Source organism: Myxine glutinosa, chromosome 10 (assembly GCF_964187855.1).
Source record: "Myxine glutinosa chromosome 10, kmMyxGlut1.1, whole genome shotgun sequence".
Taxonomy (NCBI): Eukaryota; Metazoa; Chordata; class Myxini; order Myxiniformes; family Myxinidae; genus Myxine; species Myxine glutinosa.
In genome coordinates, this window is record NC_136270.1 from 19337873 (window position 1) to 19356017 (window position 18145).

Here is an 18145-nt window from a genome sequence, read left to right on the forward strand (position 1 = left end):
TTTCAACACTAACACAAGTGCAAAAAGTGTTTTTTCCACACTAATGCAAGTGCAAAAAGTGTTTTTCCACACTAATACAAGTGCAAAAGTGGTTTTCCTGCACCAACACAAGTGCGAAAAGTGTTTTTTCCACACTAATGCAAGTGCAAAAAGTGTTTTTCCACACTAATACAAGTGCAAAAGTGGTTTCCTGCACCAACACAAGTGCGAAAAGTGGTTTTTCAACACTAACACAAGTGCGAAAAGTGTTTTTTCCACACTAATACAAGTGCAAAAGTGGTTTCCTGCACCAACACATGAGCGAAAAGTGGTTTTTCAACACCAACACAAGTGCGAAAAGTGGTTTATCAACACTATCATAAGTGCAAAAAGTGTTTTTCCACACTAATACAAGTGCAAAAGTGGTTTCCTGCACCAACACAAATGCGAAAAGTGGTTTTTCAACACTAACACAAGTGCGAAAAGTGGTTTTTCAACACTAACACAAGTGCAAAAAGTGGTTTTTCCACACTAATACAAGCGCAAAAGTGGTTTCCTGCACCAACACAAGTGCGAAATGTGGTTTTTCAACACTAACACAAGTGCGAAAAGTGGTTTTTCAACACTATCACCAGTGCAAAAAGTGGTTTTTCCACACTAATACAAGTGCAAAAGTGGTTTCCTGCACCAACACAAGTGCGAAAAGTGGTTTTTCAACACTAACACAAGTGCGAAAAGTGGTTTTTCAACACTATCACAAGTGCAAAAAGTGTTTTTTCCACACTAATACAAGTGCAAAAGTGGTTTCCTGCACCAACACAAGTGCGAAAAGTGCTTTTTCAACACTATCACAAGTGCAAAAAGTGTTTTTTCCACACTAATACAAGTGCAAAAGTGGTTTCCTGCACCAACACAAGTGCGAAAAGTGGTTTTTCAACACTAACACAAGTGCGAAAAGTGGTTTTTCAACACTAACACAAGTGCGAAAAGTGGTTTTTCAACACTAACAGAAGTGCGAAAAGTGGTTTTTCAACACTAACACAAGTGCGAAAAGTGTTTTTTCCACACTAATACAAGTGCAAAAGTGGTTTCCTGCACCAACACAAGTGCGAAAAGTGGTTTTTCAACACTAACACAAGTGCGAAAAGTGTTTTTTCAACACTAACACAAGTGCAAAAAGTGTTTTTCCACACTAATACAAGTGCAAAAGTGGTTTTCCTGCACCAACACAAGTGCGAAAAGTGTTTTTTCCACACTAATGCAAGTGCAAAAAGTGTTTTTCCACACTAATACAAGTGCAAAAGTGGTTTCCTGCACCAACACAAGTGCGAAAAGTGGTTTTTCAACACTAACACAAGTGCGAAAAGTGTTTTTTCCACACTAATACAAGTGCAAAAGTGGTTTCCTGCACCAACACATGAGCGAAAAGTGGTTTTTCAACACCAACACAAGTGCGAAAAGTGGTTTATCAACACTATCATAAGTGCAAAAAGTGTTTTTCCACACTAATACAAGTGCAAAAGTGGTTTCCTGCACCAACACAAATGCGAAAAGTGGTTTTTCAACACTAACACAAGTGCGAAAAGTGGTTTTTCAACACTAACACAAGTGCAAAAAGTGGTTTTTCCACACTAATACAAGCGCAAAAGTGGTTTCCTGCACCAACACAAGTGCGAAATGTGGTTTTTCAACACTAACACAAGTGCGAAAAGTGGTTTTTCAACACTATCACCAGTGCAAAAAGTGTTTTTTCCACACTAATACAAGTACAAAAGTGGTTTCCTGCACCAACACAAGTGCGAAAAGTGGTTTTTCAACACTAACACAAGTGCGAAAAGTGGTTTTTCAACACTATCACAAGTGCAAAAAGTGTTTTTTCCACACTATTACAAGTGCAAAAGTGGTTTCCTGCACCAACACAAGTGCGAAAAGTGGTTTTCAACACGAACACAAGTGCGAAAAGTGGTTTTTCAACACTAACACAAGTGCGAAAAGTGGTTTTTCAACACTAACACAAGTGCGAAAAGTGGTTTTTCCACACTAATACAAGTGCAAAAGTGGTTTCCTGCACCAACACAAGTGCGAAAAGTGGTTTTTCAACACTAACACAAGTGCGAAAAGTGGTTTTTCAACACTAACACAAGTGCGAAAAGTGGTTTTTCAACACTAACACAAGTGCGAAAAGTGGTTTTTCCACACTAATACAAGTGCGAAAAGTGTTTTATCCACACTAACACAAGTGCGAAAAGTGGTTTTTCAACACTAACACGAGCGCGAAAAGTGTTTTTTCCACACTAATACAAATGCAAAAGTGGTTTCCTGCACCAACACAAGTGCGAAAAGTGGTTTTTCAACACTAACACAAGTGCCAAAAGTGGTTTTTCAACACTAACACAAGTGCAAAAAGTGTTTTTTCCACACTAATGCAAGTGCAAAAAGTGTTTTTTCCACACTAATACAAGTGCAAAAGTGGTTTCCTGCACCAACACAAGTGCGAAAAGTGGTTTTTCAACACTAACACAAGTGCAAAAAGTGGTTTTTCAACACTAACACAAGTGTGAAAAGTGGTTTTTCAACACTATCACAAGTGCACAAGTGGTTTCCTGCACCAAAACAAGTGCGAAAAGTGGTTTTTCAACACTAACACAAGTGCGAAAAGTGGTTTTTCCACACTAATACAAGTGCAAAAGTGGTTTCCTGCACCAACACAAATGCGAAAAGTGGTTTTTCAACACTAACACAAGTGCAAAAAGTGGTTTTTCAACACTATCATAAGTGCAAAAAGTGTTTTTCCACACTAATACAAGTGCAAAAGTGGTTTCCTGCACCAACACAAGTGCGAAAAGTGGTTTTTCAACACTAACACAAGTGCGAAAAGTGGTTTTTCAACACTAACACAAGTGCGAAAAGTGGTTTTTCAACACTATCACAAGTGCAAAAAGTGTTTTTTCCACACTAATACAAGTGCAAAGGTGGTATCCTTCACCAACACAAGTGCGAAAAGTGGTTTTTCAACACTAACACAAGTGCGAAAAGTGGTTTTTCCACACTAATACAAGTGCAAAAGTGGTTTCATGCACCAACACAAGTGCGAAAAGTGGTTTTTCAACACTAACACAAGTGCGAAAAGTGGTTTTTCAACACTAACACAAGTGCGAAAAGTGGTTTTTCAACACTAACACAAGTGCGAAAAGTGGTTTTTCAACACTATCACAAGTGCAAAAAGTGTTTTTTCCACACTAATACAAGTGCAAAAGTGGTTTCCTGCACCAACACAAGTGTGAAAAGTGGTTTTTCAACACTAACACAAGTGCGAAAAGTGGTTTTTCAACACTATCACAAGTGCAAAAAGTGGTTTTTCAACACTAACACAAGTGCGAAAAGTGGTTTTTCAACACTAACACAAGTGCGAAAAGTGGTTTTTCAACACTATCACAAGTGCAAAAAGTGGTTTTTCAACACTAACACAAGTGCGAAAAGTGGTTTTTCAACACTATCACAAGTGCAAAAAGTGTTTTTTCCACACTAATACAAGTGCAAAGGTGGTATCCTTCACCAACACAAGTGCGAAAAGTGGTTTTTCAACACTAACACAAGTGTGAAAAGTGGTTTTTCCACACTAATACAAGTGCAAAAGTGGTTTCATGCACCAGCACAAGTGCGAAAAGTGGTTTTTCAACACTAACACAAGTGCGAAAAGTGGTTTTTCAACACTAACACAAGTGCGAAAAGTGGTTTTTCCACACTAATACAAGTGCAAAAGTGGTTTCATGCACCAACACAAGTGCGAAAAGTGGTTTTTCAACACTAACACAAGTGCGAAAAGTGGTTTTTCAACACTATCACAAGTGCAAAAAGTGTTTTTTCCACACTAATACAAGTGCAAAAGTGGTTTCCTGCACCAACACAAGTGCGAAAAGTGGTTTTTCAACACCAACACAAGTGCGAAAAGTGGTTTTTCCACACTAATACAAGTGCGAAAAGTGTTTTATCCACACTAACACAAGTGCGAAAAGTGGTTTTTCAACACTAACACGAGCGCGAAAAGTGTTTTTTCCACACTAATACAAATGCAAAAGTGGTTTCCTGCACCAACACATGTGCGAAAAGTGGTTTTTCAACACTAACACAAGTGCCAAAAGTGGTTTTTCAACACTAACACACGTGCAAAAAGTGTTTTTTCCACACTAATGCAAGTGCAAAAAGTGTTTTTTCCACACTAATACAAGTGCAAAAGTGGTTTCCTGCACCAACACAAGTGCGAAAAGTGGTTTTTCAACACTAACACAAGTGCAAAAAGTGGTTTTTCAACACTAACACAAGTGTGAAAAGTGGTTTTTCAACACTATCACAAGTGCAAAAGTGGTTTCCTGCACCAAAACAAGTGCGAAAAGTGGTTTTTCAACACTAACACAAGTGCGAAAAGTGGTTTTTCCACACTAATACAAGTGCAAAAGTGGTTTCCTGCACCAACACAAATGCGAAAAGTGGTTTTTCAACACTAACACAAGTGCGAAAAGTGGTTTTTCAACACTATCATAAGTGCAAAAAGTGTTTTTCCACACTAATACAAGTGCAAATGTGGTTTCCTGCACCAACACAAGTGCGAAAAGTGGTTTTTCAACACTAACACAAGTGCGAAAAGTGGTTTTTCAACACTAACACAAGTGCGAAAAGTGGTTTTTCAACACTATCACAAGTGCAAAAAGTGTTTTTTCCACACTAATACAAGTGCAAAGGTGGTATCCTTCACCAACACAAGTGCGAAAAGTGGTTTTTCAACACTAACACAAGTGCGAAAAGTGGTTTTTCCACACTAATACAAGTGCAAAAGTGGTTTCATGCACCAACACAAGTGCGAAAAGTGGTTTTTCAACACTAACACAAGTGCGAAAAGTGGTTTTTCAACACTAACACAAGTGCGAAAAGTGGTTTTTCAACACTAACACAAGTGCGAAAAGTGGTTTTTCAACACTATCACAAGTGCAAAAAGTGTTTTTTCCACACTAATACAAGTGCAAAAGTGGTTTCCTGCACCAACACAAGTGCGAAAAGTGGTTTTTCAACACTAACACAAGTGCGAAAAGTGGTTTTTCAACACTATCACAAGTGCAAAAAGTGGTTTTTCAACACTAACACAAGTGCGAAAAGTGGTTTTTCAACACTAACACAAGTGCGAAAAGTGGTTTTTCAACACTATCACAAGTGCAAAAAGTGGTTTTTCAACACTAACACAAGTGCGAAAAGTGGTTTTTCAACACTATCACAAGTGCAAAAAGTGTTTTTTCCACACTAATACAAGTGCAAAGGTGGTATCCTTCACCAACACAAGTGCGAAAAGTGGTTTTTCAACACTAACACAAGTGTGAAAAGTGGTTTTTCCACACTAATACAAGTGCAAAAGTGGTTTCATGCACCAACACAAGTGCGAAAAGTGGTTTTTCAACACTAACACAAGTGCGAAAAGTGGTTTTTCAACACTAACACAAGTGCGAAAAGTGGTTTTTCCACACTAATACAAGTGCAAAAGTGGTTTCATGCACCAACACAAGTGCGAAAAGTGGTTTTTCAACACTAACACAAGTGCGAAAAGTGGTTTTTCAACACTATCACAAGTGCAAAAAGTGTTTTTTCCACACTAATACAAGTGCAAAAGTGGTTTCCTGCACCAACACAAGTGCGAAAAGTGGTTTTTCAACACCAACACAAGTGCGAAAAGTGGTTTTTCCACACTAATACAAGTGCGAAAAGTGTTTTATCCACACTAACACAAGTGCGAAAAGTGGTTTTTCAACACTAACACGAGCGCGAAAAGTGTTTTTTCCACACTAATACAAATGCAAAAGTGGTTTCCTGCACCAACACAAGTGCGAAAAGTGGTTTTTCAACACTAACACAAGTGCCAAAAGTGGTTTTTCAACACTAACACAAGTGCAAAAAGTGTTTTTTCCACACTAATGCAAGTGCAAAAAGTGTTTATTACACACTAATACAAGTGCAAAAGTGGTTTCCTGCACCAACACAAGTGCGAAAAGTGGTTTTTCAACACTAACACAAGTGCAAAAAGTGGTTTTTCAACACTAACACAAGTGTGAAAAGTGGTTTTTCAACACTATCACAAGTGCAAAAGTGGTTTCCTGCACCAAAACAAGTGCGAAAAGTGGTTTTTCAACACCAACACAAGTGCGAAAAGTGGTTTTTCCACACTAATACAAGTGCAAAAGTGGTTTCCTGCACCAACACAAATGCGAAAAGTGGTTTTTCAACACTAACACAAGTGCGAAAAGTGGTTTTTCAACACTATCATAAGTGCAAAAAGTGTTTTTCCACACTAATACAAGTGCAAAAGTGGTTTCCTGCACCAACACAAGTGCGAAAAGTGGTTTTTCAACACTAACACAAGTGCGAAAAGTGGTTTTTCAACACTAACACAAGTGCGAAAAGTGGTTTTTCAACACTATCACAAGTGCAAAAAGTGTTTTTTCCACACTAATACAAGTGCAAAGGTGGTATCCTTCACCTACACAAGTGCAAAAAGTGTTTTTTCCACACTAATACAAGTGCAAAAGTGGTTTCCTGCACCAACACAAGTGCTAAAAGTGGTTTTTGAACACTAACACAAGTGCGAAAAGTGGTTTTTCAACACTAACACAAGTGCAAAAATTGGTTTTTCTACACTAACACAAGTGCGAAAAGTGTTTTTTCAACACTAACACAAGTGCGAAAAGTGGTTTTTCAACACTAACACAAGTGCGAAAAGTGGTTTTTCAACACTAACACAAGTGCGAAAAGTGGTTTTTCAACACTAACACAAGTGCGGAAAGTGGTTTTTCAACACTAACACAAGTGCGAAAAGTGGTTTTTCCACACTAATACAAGTGCAAAAGTGGTTCCCTGCACCAACACAAGTGCGAAAAGTGGTTGTTCAACACTAACACAAGTTCGAAAAGTGGTTTTTCAACACTATCACAAGTGCAAAAAGTGTTTTTTCCACACTAATACAAGTGTAAAAGTGGTTTCCTGCACCAACACAAGTGCGAAAAGTGGTTTTTCAACACTAACACAAGAGCGAAAAGTAGTTTTTCAACACTAACACAAGTGCAAAAAGTGGTTTTTCCACACTAATACAAGTGCAAAAGTGGTTTCCTGCACCAACACAAGTGCGAAAAGTGGTTTTTCAACACTAACACAAGTGCGAAAAGTGGTTTTTCAACACTAACACAAGTGCGAAAAGTGTTTTTTCCACACTAATACAAGTGCAAAAGTGGTTTCCTGCACCAACACATGAGCGAAAAGTGGTTTTTCAACACCAACACAAGTGCGAAAAGTGGTTTATCAACACTATCATAAGTGCAAAAAGTGTTTTTCCACACTAATACAAGTGCAAAAGTGGTTTCCTGCACCAACACAAATGCGAAAAGTGGTTTTTCAACACTAACACAAGTGCGAAAAGTGGTTTTTCAACACTAACACAAGTGCAAAAAGTGGTTTTTCCACACTAATACAAGCGCAAAAGTGGTTTCCTGCACCAACACAAGTGCGAAATGTGGTTTTTCAACACTAACACAAGTGCGAAAAGTGGTTTTTCAACACTATCACCAGTGCAAAAAGTGGTTTTTCCACACTAATACAAGTGCAAAAGTGGTTTCCTGCACCAACACAAGTGCGAAAAGTGGTTTTTCAACACTAACACAAGTGCGAAAAGTGGTTTTTCAACACTATCACAAGTGCAAAAAGTGTTTTTTCCACACTAATACAAGTGCAAAAGTGGTTTCCTGCACCAACACAAGTGCGAAAAGTGCTTTTTCAACACTATCACAAGTGCAAAAAGTGTTTTTTCCACACTAATACAAGTGCAAAAGTGGTTTCCTGCACCAACACAAGTGCGAAAAGTGGTTTTTCAACACTAACACAAGTGCGAAAAGTGGTTTTTCAACACTAACACAAGTGCGAAAAGTGGTTTTTCAACACTAACAGAAGTGCGAAAAGTGGTTTTTCAACACTAACACAAGTGCGAAAAGTGTTTTTTCCACACTAATACAAGTGCAAAAGTGGTTTCCTGCACCAACACAAGTGCGAAAAGTGGTTTTTCAACACTAACACAAGTGCGAAAAGTGTTTTTTCAACACTAACACAAGTGCAAAAAGTGTTTTTCCACACTAATACAAGTGCAAAAGTGGTTTTCCTGCACCAACACAAGTGCGAAAAGTGTTTTTTCCACACTAATGCAAGTGCAAAAAGTGTTTTTCCACACTAATACAAGTGCAAAAGTGGTTTCCTGCACCAACACAAGTGCGAAAAGTGGTTTTTCAACACTAACACAAGTGCGAAAAGTGTTTTTTCCACACTAATACAAGTGCAAAAGTGGTTTCCTGCACCAACACATGAGCGAAAAGTGGTTTTTCAACACCAACACAAGTGCGAAAAGTGGTTTATCAACACTATCATAAGTGCAAAAAGTGTTTTTCCACACTAATACAAGTGCAAAAGTGGTTTCCTGCACCAACACAAATGCGAAAAGTGGTTTTTCAACACTAACACAAGTGCGAAAAGTGGTTTTTCAACACTAACACAAGTGCAAAAAGTGGTTTTTCCACACTAATACAAGCGCAAAAGTGGTTTCCTGCACCAACACAAGTGCGAAATGTGGTTTTTCAACACTAACACAAGTGCGAAAAGTGGTTTTTCAACACTATCACCAGTGCAAAAAGTGTTTTTTCCACACTAATACAAGTACAAAAGTGGTTTCCTGCACCAACACAAGTGCGAAAAGTGGTTTTTCAACACTAACACAAGTGCGAAAAGTGGTTTTTCAACACTATCACAAGTGCAAAAAGTGTTTTTTCCACACTATTACAAGTGCAAAAGTGGTTTCCTGCACCAACACAAGTGCGAAAAGTGGTTTTCAACACGAACACAAGTGCGAAAAGTGGTTTTTCAACACTAACACAAGTGCGAAAAGTGGTTTTTCAACACTAACACAAGTGCGAAAAGTGGTTTTTCCACACTAATACAAGTGCAAAAGTGGTTTCCTGCACCAACACAAGTGCGAAAAGTGGTTTTTCAACACTAACACAAGTGCGAAAAGTGGTTTTTCAACACTAACACAAGTGCGAAAAGTGGTTTTTCAACACTAACACAAGTGCGAAAAGTGGTTTTTCAACACTAACACAAGTGTGAAAAGTGGTTTTTCAACACTATCACAAGTGCAAAAGTGGTTTCCTGCACCAAAACAAGTGCGAAAAGTGGTTTTTCAACACTAACACAAGTGCGAAAAGTGGTTTTTCCACACTAATACAAGTGCAAAAGTGGTTTCCTGCACCAACACAAATGCGAAAAGTGGTTTTTCAACACTAACACAAGTGCGAAAAGTGGTTTTTCAACACTATCATAAGTGCAAAAAGTGTTTTTCCACACTAATACAAGTGCAAATGTGGTTTCCTGCACCAACACAAGTGCGAAAAGTGGTTTTTCAACACTAACACAAGTGCGAAAAGTGGTTTTTCAACACTAACACAAGTGCGAAAAGTGGTTTTTCAACACTATCACAAGTGCAAAAAGTGTTTTTTCCACACTAATACAAGTGCAAAGGTGGTATCCTTCACCAACACAAGTGCGAAAAGTGGTTTTTCAACACTAACACAAGTGCGAAAAGTGGTTTTTCCACACTAATACAAGTGCAAAAGTGGTTTCATGCACCAACACAAGTGCGAAAAGTGGTTTTTCAACACTAACACAAGTGCGAAAAGTGGTTTTTCAACACTAACACAAGTGCGAAAAGTGGTTTTTCAACACTAACACAAGTGCGAAAAGTGGTTTTTCAACACTATCACAAGTGCAAAAAGTGTTTTTTCCACACTAATACAAGTGCAAAAGTGGTTTCCTGCACCAACACAAGTGCGAAAAGTGGTTTTTCAACACTAACACAAGTGCGAAAAGTGGTTTTTCAACACTATCACAAGTGCAAAAAGTGGTTTTTCAACACTAACACAAGTGCGAAAAGTGGTTTTTCAACACTAACACAAGTGCGAAAAGTGGTTTTTCAACACTATCACAAGTGCAAAAAGTGGTTTTTCAACACTAACACAAGTGCGAAAAGTGGTTTTTCAACACTATCACAAGTGCAAAAAGTGTTTTTTCCACACTAATACAAGTGCAAAGGTGGTATCCTTCACCAACACAAGTGCGAAAAGTGGTTTTTCAACACTAACACAAGTGTGAAAAGTGGTTTTTCCACACTAATACAAGTGCAAAAGTGGTTTCATGCACCAACACAAGTGCGAAAAGTGGTTTTTCAACACTAACACAAGTGCGAAAAGTGGTTTTTCAACACTAACACAAGTGCGAAAAGTGGTTTTTCCACACTAATACAAGTGCAAAAGTGGTTTCATGCACCAACACAAGTGCGAAAAGTGGTTTTTCAACACTAACACAAGTGCGAAAAGTGGTTTTTCAACACTATCACAAGTGCAAAAAGTGTTTTTTCCACACTAATACAAGTGCAAAAGTGGTTTCCTGCACCAACACAAGTGCGAAAAGTGGTTTTTCAACACCAACACAAGTGCGAAAAGTGGTTTTTCCACACTAATACAAGTGCGAAAAGTGTTTTATCCACACTAACACAAGTGCGAAAAGTGGTTTTTCAACACTAACACGAGCGCGAAAAGTGTTTTTTCCACACTAATACAAATGCAAAAGTGGTTTCCTGCACCAACACAAGTGCGAAAAGTGGTTTTTCAACACTAACACAAGTGCCAAAAGTGGTTTTTCAACACTAACACAAGTGCAAAAAGTGTTTTTTCCACACTAATGCAAGTGCAAAAAGTGTTTATTACACACTAATACAAGTGCAAAAGTGGTTTCCTGCACCAACACAAGTGCGAAAAGTGGTTTTTCAACACTAACACAAGTGCAAAAAGTGGTTTTTCAACACTAACACAAGTGTGAAAAGTGGTTTTTCAACACTATCACAAGTGCAAAAGTGGTTTCCTGCACCAAAACAAGTGCGAAAAGTGGTTTTTCAACACCAACACAAGTGCGAAAAGTGGTTTTTCCACACTAATACAAGTGCAAAAGTGGTTTCCTGCACCAACACAAATGCGAAAAGTGGTTTTTCAACACTAACACAAGTGCGAAAAGTGGTTTTTCAACACTATCATAAGTGCAAAAAGTGTTTTTCCACACTAATACAAGTGCAAAAGTGGTTTCCTGCACCAACACAAGTGCGAAAAGTGGTTTTTCAACACTAACACAAGTGCGAAAAGTGGTTTTTCAACACTAACACAAGTGCGAAAAGTGGTTTTTCAACACTATCACAAGTGCAAAAAGTGTTTTTTCCACACTAATACAAGTGCAAAGGTGGTATCCTTCACCTACACAAGTGCAAAAAGTGTTTTTTCCACACTAATACAAGTGCAAAAGTGGTTTCCTGCACCAACACAAGTGCTAAAAGTGGTTTTTGAACACTAACACAAGTGCGAAAAGTGGTTTTTCAACACTAACACAAGTGCAAAAATTGGTTTTTCTACACTAACACAAGTGCGAAAAGTGTTTTTTCAACACTAACACAAGTGCGAAAAGTGGTTTTTCAACACTAACACAAGTGCGAAAAGTGGTTTTTCAACACTAACACAAGTGCGAAAAGTGGTTTTTCAACACTAACACAAGTGCGGAAAGTGGTTTTTCAACACTAACACAAGTGCGAAAAGTGGTTTTTCCACACTAATACAAGTGCAAAAGTGGTTCCCTGCACCAACACAAGTGCGAAAAGTGGTTGTTCAACACTAACACAAGTTCGAAAAGTGGTTTTTCAACACTATCACAAGTGCAAAAAGTGTTTTTTCCACACTAATACAAGTGTAAAAGTGGTTTCCTGCACCAACACAAGTGCGAAAAGTGGTTTTTCAACACTAACACAAGAGCGAAAAGTAGTTTTTCAACACTAACACAAGTGCAAAAAGTGGTTTTTCCACACTAATACAAGTGCAAAAGTGGTTTCCTGCACCAACACAAGTGCGAAAAGTGGTTTTTCAACACTAACACAAGTGCGAAAAGTGGTTTTTCAACATTATCACAAGTGCAAAAAGTGTTTTTTCCACACTAATACAAGTGCAAAAGTGGTTTCCTGCACCAACACAAGTGCGAAAAGTGGTTTTTCAACACTAACACAAGTGCGAAAAGTGGTTTTTCAACACTAACACAAGTGCAAAAATTGGTTTTTCAACACTAACACAAGTGCGAAAAGTGGTTTTTCAACACTAACACAAGTGCGAAAAGTGGTTTTTCAACACTAACACAAGTGCAAAAAGTGGTTTTACCACACTAATACAAGTGCAAAAGTGGTTTCCTGCACCAACACAAGTGCGAAATGTGGTTTTTCAACACTAACACAAGTGCGAAAAGTGGTTTTTCAACACTATCACAAGTGCAAAAAGTGTTTTTTCCACACTAATACAAGTGCAAAAGTGGTTGCCTGCACCAACACAAGTGCGAAAAGTGGTTTTTCAACACTAACACAAGTGCGAAAAGTGGTTTTTCAACACTATCACAAGTGCAAAAAGTGTTTTTTCCACACTAATACAAGTGCAAAAGTGGTTTCCTGCACCAACACAAGTGCGAAAAGTGGTTTTTCAACACTAACACAAGTGCGAAAAGTGGTTTTTCAACACTAACACAAGTGCGAAAAGTGGTTTTTCAACACTAACACAAGTGCGAAAAGTGGTTTTTCAACACTAACACAAGTGCGAAAAGTGGTTTTTCAACACTAACACAAGTGCAAAAAGTGGTTTTTCCACACTAATACAAGTGCGAAAAGTATTTTATCCACACTAACACAAGTGCGAAAAGTGGTTTTTCAACACTAACACAAGTGCGAAAAGTGTTTTTTCCACACTAATACAAGTGCAAAAGTGGTTTCCTGCACCAACACAAGTGCGAAAAGTGGTTTTTCAACACTAACACAAGTGCGAAAAGTGGTTTTTCAACACTAACACAAGTGCAAAAAGTGTTTTTTCCACACTAATGCAAGTGCAAAAAGTGTTTTTTCCACACTAATACAAGTGCAAAAGTGGTTTCCTGCACCAACACAAGTGCGAAAAGTGGTTTTTCAACACTAACACAAGTGCGAAAAGTGGTTTTTCAACACTAACACAAGTGCGAAAAGTGATTTTTCAACACTATCACAAGTGCAAAAGTGGTTTCCTGCACCAACACAAGTGCGAAAAGTGGTTTTTCAACACTAACACAAGTGCGAAAAGTGGTTTTTCAACACTAACACAAGTGCAAAAATTGGTTTTTCAACACTAACACAAGTGCGAAAAGTGGTTTTTCAACACTAACACAAGTGCGAAAAGTGGTTTTTCAACACTAACACAAGTGCGAAAAGTGTTTTTTCCACACTAATACAAGTGCAAAAGTGGTTTCCTGCACCAACACAAGTGCGAAATGTGGTTTTTCAACACTAACACAAGTGCGAAAAGTGGTTTTTCAACACTATCACAAGTGCAAAAAGTGTTTTTTCCACACTAATACAAGTGCAAAAGTGGTTTCCTGCACCAACACAAGTGCGAAAAGTGGTTTTTCAACACTAACACAAGTGCGAAAAGTGGTTTTTCAACATAAACACAAGTGCGAAAAGTGTTTTTTCCACACTAATACAAGTGCAAAAGTGGTTTCCTGCACCAACACAAGTGCGAAAAGTGGTTTTTCAACACTAACACAAGTGCGAAATGTGGTTTTTCAACACTAACACAAGTGCAAAAAGTGGTTTTTCAACAATAACACAAGTGCGAAAAGTGGTTTTTCAACACTAACACAAGTGCGAAAAGTGGTTTTTCAACACTAACACAAGTGAAAAAAGTGTTTTTTCAACACTAACACAAGTGCAAAAAGTGTTTTTTCCACACTAATACAAGTGCAAAAAGTGTTTTTTCCACACTAATACAAGTGCAAAAGTGGTTTCCTGCACCAACACAAGTGCGAAAAGTGGTTTTTCAACACTAACACAAGTGTGAAAAGTGGTTTTTCAACACTAATACAAGTGCAAAAGTGGTTTCCTGCACCAACACAAGTGCGAAAAGTGGTTTTTCAACACTAACACAAGTGCGACAAGTGGTTTTTCAACACTATCACAAGTGCAAAAAGTGTTTTTTCCACACTAATACAAGTGCAAAAGTGGTTTCCTGCACCAACACAATTGCGAAATGTGGTTTTTCAACACTAACACAAGTGCGAAAAGTGGTTTTTCAACACTATCACAAGTGCAAAAAGTATTTTTTCCACACTAATACAAGTGCAAAAGTAGTTTCCTGCACCAACACAAGTGCGAAAAGTGGTTTTTCAACACTAACACAAGTGCAAAAAGTGGTTTTTCAACACTATCACAAGTGCAAAAAGTGTTTTTTTCCACACTAATACAAGTGCAAAAGTGGTTTCCTGCACCAACACAAGTGCGAAAAGTGGTTTTTCAACACTAACACAAGTGCGAAAAGTGGTTTTTCAACACTAACACAAGTGCGAAAAGTGGTTTTTCAACACTAACACAAGTGTGAAAAGTGGTTTTTCCACACTAATACAAGTGCAAAGGTGGTTTCCTGCACCAACACAAGTGCGAAAAGTGGTTTTTCAACACTAACACAAGTGCGAAAAGTGGTTTTTCAACACTAACACAAGTGCGAAAAGTGGTTTTTCAACACTAACACAAGTGCGAAAAGTGGTTTTTCCACACTAATACAAGTGCGAAAAGTGTTTTATCCACACTAACACAAGTGCGAAAAGTGGTTTTTCAACACTAACACAAGTGCGAAAAGTTTTTTTTCACACTAATACAAGTGCAAAAGTGGTTTCCTGCACCAACACAAGTGCGAAAAGTGGTTTTTCAACACTAACACAAGTGCGAAAAGTGGTTTTTCAACACTAACACAAGTGCAAAAAGTGTTTTTCCACACTAATGCAAGTGCAAAAAGTGTTTTTTCCAAACTAATACAAGTGCAAAAGTGGTTTCCTGCACCAACACAAGTGCGAAAAGTGGTTTTTCAACACTAACACAAGTGCGAAAAGTGGTTTTTCAACACTATCACAAGTGCAAAAGTGGTTTCCTGCACCAACACAAGTGCGAAAAGTGGTTTTTCAACACTAACACAAGTGCGAAAAGTGGTTTTTCAACACTAACACAAGTGCAAAAATTGGTTTTTCAACACTAACACAAGTGCGAAAAGTGGTTTTTCAACACTAACGCAAGTGCGAAAAGTGGTTTTTCAACACTAACACAAGTGCGAAAAGTGGTTTTTCCACACTAATACAAGTGCAAAAGTGGTTTCCTGCACCAACACAAGTGCGAAAAGTGATTTTTCAACACAATCACAAGTGCAAAAAGTGGTTTTTCAACACAATCACAAGTGCAAAAAGTGTTTTTTCCACACTAATACAAGTGCAAAAGTGGTTTCCTGCACCAACACAAGTGCGAAAAGTGGTTTTTCAACACTAACGCAAGTGCGAAAAGTGGTTTTTCAACACTAACACAAGTGCGAAAAGTGGTTTTTCCACACTAATACAAGTGCAAAAGTGGTTTTTCAACACTAACACAAGTGCGAAAAGTGATTTTTCAACACAATCACAAGTGCAAAAAGTGGTTTTTCAACACAATCACAAGTGCAAAAAGTGTTTTTTCCACACTAATACAAGTGCAAAAGTGGTTTCCTGCACCAACACAAGTGCGAAAAGTGGTTTTTCAACACTAACACAAGTGCGAAAAGTGGTTTTTCAACACTAACACAAGTGCGAAAAGTGTTTTTTCCACACTAATACAAGTGCAAAAGTGGTTTCCTGCACCAACACAAGTGCGAAAAGTGGTTTTTCAACACTAACACAAGTGCGAAAAGTGGTTTTTCAACACTAACACAAGTGCAAAAAGTGGTTTTTCAACACTAACACAAGTGCGAAAAGTGGTTTTTCAACACTAACACAAGTGCGAAAAGTGGTTTTTCAACACTAACACAAGTGCAAAAAGTGTTTTTTCCACACTAATGCAAGTGCAAAAGTGGTTTCCTGCACCAACACAAGTGCGAAAACTGGTTTTTCAATACTAACACAAGTGCGAAAAGTGGTTTTTCAACACTATCACAAGTGCAAAAAGTGTTTTTTCCACACTAATACAAGTGCAAAAGTGGTTTCCTGCACCAACACAAGTGCGAAAAGTGGTTTTTCAATACTAACACAAGTGCAAAAAGTGGTTTTTCAACACTAACACAAGTGCGAAAAGTGGTTTTTCCACACTAATACAAGTGCAAAAGTGGTTTCCTGCACCAACACAAGTGCGAAAAGTGGTTTTTCAACCCTATCACAAGTGCGAAAAGTGGTTTTTCAACACTATCACAAGTGCAAAAAGTGTTTTTTCCACACTAATGCAAGTGCAAAAGTGGTTTCCTGCACCAACACAAGTGCGAAAAGTGGTTTTTCAACACTAACACAAGTGCGAAAAGTGGTTTTTCAACACTAACACAAGTGCAAAAAGTGTTTTCTCCACACTAATACAAGTGCAAAAGTGGTTTCCTGCACCAACACAAGTGCGGTGGTTTTTGACCTCTAAAGGTGGTTTTTTTTTTTTTTTCTTCACCATTGGGAGATAAGGCCAAAAACGATACAAAGAAGGACATCTCAAAAAGTTGTGGACGGATGATTTTGATTCAATGTGATTCTGTTTTGTGATTTTCTGTTCTACTCTGGAATACAAAACGTAAACTGTGCACCTGGCGAAGGTGTGCTCTCTTCTGAGTGCCGTTCTCGTTCACTTTTAATTCCCATTTATAACTTTTCTTTCAATCACGATTTTCTTTTTCAATGGAGAACCCTGGCATTCTTTCCAATTCCTTCTCGGTAATGGTGGTGGTGGCAGTGATACTCGTGGTTTTTATAAGGCTAGTGGTAGTAGTGGTAGTAGGCAGCTCGTCGTAGTAGTGGTAGTCGAAGTGGTAGGCGCGTCGTAGTCGCAGAAGCGGTACTGATAGGAGGAGGCTAGTAGTAATCGTCGTAGGCTTATAGTGGAGGGTGGAAGTCCTAGTGGTAGTAAGTTGTAGTTGAAGGCTAGTAGTAGTGGTGGTTTTAGTTGAAGATGAGGAGTAGTGCGGCAAAAACGAACATACCAGCGAGCGTGTCAATCAGCACAAATATCAGACAATCAAAACAACAGTTTCAATCAAAATCAAACAATCAAACAATGAACAATGAATGAATGAAATCAAACAATGAATCAAACAATGAAATCAAACAAAGAATCAAACAATGAACAATCAAACAATGAATCAAACAATCAACAAAACAAGAGTCCCCCTGCAGGAGAAAAAGAAGCCTACAACACCCGGTGTGCCCAGGCGGTCTCCCATCCAGGTACTAACCGGGTACTAACCGGGTACTAACCGGGTACTAACCGGGCCCGAACCTGCTTAGGTTCCGAGATCGGACGAGATCGGGCGTATTCAGGGTGGTATGGTCGTCGGCAACAACTGACTCTCTTTGGATATTCTTGAAGGATCGAAAGTATTTCCCAAGTGAGAGTCTCGTTCCCTCCGGCACCATTGGTGGATGGAGGTGATGTTTTCACTCCTGTCTGCTTGTCTTTCTGTCCCTTTGTGAACAGGATATCTCAAAAAGTTGTGGACAGATTTGGACGAAACTTGGGGGAGAGGTTGTGTGTGTGACAAGGAAGAATCGATTTGCTCATAACTGGGAGAAGTCTGATTGATCTGTAGTTGCTAGGATCTGTTTTTGCACCTTTTTGTGTAAACCGGTGATGTTGGCTGATTTCCAAGCAGATGGCAGATGACCTTGAGCAAAAGAGAGGGTGAAGAGAACAGAGAGATGGAGTGAAAGAGCGGAAGAACAGGATGTTAGGACCCGTGGGCTGATGCCGTCAGGACGTCAGGTCCACTTGCAGAATCAGAGTCGAGGGTTGACAAAAACTTTTCGACCTTGTCAGGAGGAAAGGACACAGAGTCCAGGAGCAGCTGGGTACGACTGGGTACGGTGGGTACAGAGAGGGATGGGTTTGGGACACAAGATTTAGAGGCAAACACAGAGTTGAGGCATTCAGCTTTTTCACGTGCGGAGTCAGCTCTGTAGCCGTTTGAGGTAAGGGAGGCGATGGAGGGGGAACAAACACAAGAAACAGATT

The 18145-nt window shown here is 38.7% G+C and overlaps 1 pseudogene; it reads right to left on the reverse strand.

Annotated features, from left to right (window-relative positions):
• Positions 1-17320: 17320 nt before the first annotated feature.
• Positions 17321-17472, reverse strand: LOC137434603 (5S ribosomal RNA; annotated as a pseudogene).
• Between the last annotated feature and the right edge of the window lie 673 nt (positions 17473-18145).